Consider the following 3,277-nt stretch of genomic DNA (forward strand, 5'->3'; position numbering starts at 1 on the left):
CGGTTCCCTTGTAAAAAAAAAAAAAAAAAAAAAATTACAAATGTGTTCTAGAAATACATCAATGAGAATAAATCACCGTTTGAGCCCTTTCACACGTTAGTACAGGGTTAATTATATGCTAAAGTATCTGTAATTACAACCGACATCTTTAATTACAACTGACATGTGTTTGTTTTCATCTGCCAGCCATAAGCTGCTGTGGGATCATTTAAAGCTTCTGGTGTTGGTTAGAAGCAGCTCCCATACACAAAGCCGCACACATCTCAAATGCAACTTATGTTACTGTGAATTATATGTTTGTATATTATGTTTACATCTTCATTATGCCCTGTCATGGCAGATGCACTGCATATAAACCTGCACAGGCACACTACTGCAAATGATTCTTAATATAATAATATTTTTCTGTACTGAACTGTTTGGTTCCCACTGAAGTCCATTATTTGGGGAAAAAAATACTGGAATGTTTTCATCATAAACCTTAATTTCTTTTCAACTGAATAAAGAAGGACGTGGATATCCTGGATGACATGGGGGTGAGTAACTTATCAGCAAAAGTTTTTTTCAAAAGTGAACTACTCGTTTAATTCAAATGATTGTTTTTGTGTGTGTGTTTCATGATTCTTTCCATAATTTCTCAGTAAAATGCATGCATTTTTATCCACAAAGCATGTGGTCAACAGAGGCTCCTAAACACCTCAACCCAGGATCTCAGAGATTCCCCACTAAAACAAACAGATGTGGCTGCCGGGCTCTTGGCAACGCAGGAGAAACCAGACCTGCCTGTTTACATCCTGTTTTCACTTTCATATGGTAACAATAGATGTTGTCCTTTTTCTTAAAAGTACTCATTAAAACCTAATGGATATCTGTTTTCTCTTGCATTTTTTGCATGTGTTCTTGGTATGACTGTATGATAAAAAATAAAACTGTATTATATTTTACAGGAAATGATTTAATTGAACTGAACTTCCACATTTCTTACTTGATTATAGGGTAATTCAGTTGACTTTATAAACTATGATCAAATACATTCCATTAATCCACAGCATTGGGTTTCTTTTGATATTATATAATATTCTGTGGACTTACACATACTGTGCCATGCAATAAAAAGTATTCTGTTCCCTATTTACTCACTGCACTAAATTTTACATCTTACTTTGATATTTTGTATACTTGTTTTTGACATCTTCAAATTTGAAATTTAAACAAAACATTACTTTATATTAGAAATTGTGCGTTCTTGCAATGCATTTGACAGGCTCGTTGTTGCACTCTGAAAGAAATGTCTAATGAAAACAATGTCCTTGATTCATAAAAGTAAACACATTATAAAGCTTCCTCTCCATGTACATCAAGGACCGCTCCCACTGCTTTCATGAGAAAATCAGCCAAGATTTAAGCGTGTGATTAAGGTTTGCTTATGAAACTTGAGCATGTAATTAGTGTATTTGGAGCACAAGCTGAACTCAGTAAAGTCTATACACTCACAAAAGTTCCTTTCATTCTTCAAACCTGATTGGACGAAAGGTGTTGCAATTGAGCTCAAATTTCACCATTAGCACTAGGACTTTTTATCCATCACTTTTTATGTGGGTTCTAGACAGACTCAATCTGTTATGGAGGGATTTTTCAGTGATTTAGGTTACATTATTACCAATGATGCCACTCCGCAGTAAAAAGGTGGTTTGTTTCATTTGTTTGCCTAAATTTAAGAATTTGATTGCTATAAAAAAATACAACTTTTAAAAAGTTAGAAAAAAATGCCTCTGCCAAATTCCAATTAATTTAAGGGGGCAAATATCGCCTTTTAATGGAGAAGTTAATTTCTCTCACGGTATAAGGAGTAATTCACTTAAAAAAAAAACTTTTGCTGATAATTTACTCACCCCCGTGTCATCCAAGATGTCCATGTCTTTCTTTCTTCAGTCGAAAAGAAATTAAGGTTTTTGATGAAAACATATTACAGCATTTTTCTCCATATAATGCACTTCAGTTGGAACCAAACGGTTCAAGGTTCAAAAGAGTGGTCCAAAAGAGCAAACTGCAAACTGAAAAGGGCTTTATTAAACGATTCCAGACGATGAACAAGGGTCTTATCAAGTAAAACAATCGCTCATTTAAAAAAAATAAAATAAATAAATAACAGTATTTAAGCTTCGTTCGTTGAATGAACCAAATGACTCAGAAAAAGATTCGTTCATTTTGATGAACGAGTTCGAACAGGAGAGTCACGAACGCGCATCACAGTACAGAGCATTTGAGCTTATAAAACTTAAACTTTGTTATTTATTTATTAAATGAGCGACCGTTTCGCTTGATAAGACCCTTATTCATCGTCTGGAATCGTTTAAAGCCATTTGAACAGTTTGCAGTTTGTAACTTACTTTAGTTTTGGACCTTGAACCGTTTGGTTCACACTGAAGTGCATTAGGCTATATGGAGAAAAATCCTGGAATGTTTTCATCAAAAACCTTAATTTCTTTTCGACTGAGGAAAGAATGACGACATCTTGGATGACATGGGGGTGAGTAAATTATCAGCAAAAGTGTTTTTTAAAAGTGAACTACTCGACCACAGACCAGTGTTGTAACTGTCAGTTTGACGAGTCAGAAAATAGCTGTGATGTCATCAATATCATACACTCCCATCATCTTTTTAAGCTCACACACACACAGCATGTGATTGTGAGCAACATTGTGGATTTGTAGATTGTCTAGCAATTGTATTGTAACCTAAACTAGCTCATTTCTCAAGTTTAATTTGATGCTTTGTGTTCATGCTAACTTCCCACATGCTAAAACAGTTAGCTATGGCTTTAAAAACAATTAAATAAAATAGTTTATTAAAAAAAGGTTACAACCAACCCCTCGTGATGATTCCAACGAGTCAGTTATTAATCACATCTACTGTTGACTGTTGAGGCAAAGTCATATCAGATGTTTTTTTTTTGTTTTGTGCATCAAGTGATCAATTTAGTACGGAAGCCCTGAACCCAACGTAAAAAAAAATTTGGAAAAAAAAATAAAAATCTAGCATTTCGAAATTGAAGTCGAAATATTTCGAGATGTTGCCCTTGTGATGTGATATAGCATTTTCTTTTTCAGACATACATCACCCTCTGCTGTCCACTAAGATGAATACATTCTCTTCCAGACCACTGACTGAGTTATGTCATGAACTGGTGCTTAAAATTTGTCATTGTTATGACTTAATGTTAAAAATGAAAAAAACGTCAAATCAATACTTTAGTCATCCAGCACCTGAACACATC

The sequence above is a fragment of the Pimephales promelas genome, chromosome 5 (assembly GCF_988280905.1).
Source record: "Pimephales promelas chromosome 5, fPimPro1.hap1.1, whole genome shotgun sequence".
Lineage (NCBI taxonomy): Eukaryota > Metazoa > Chordata > Actinopteri > Cypriniformes > Leuciscidae > Pimephales > Pimephales promelas.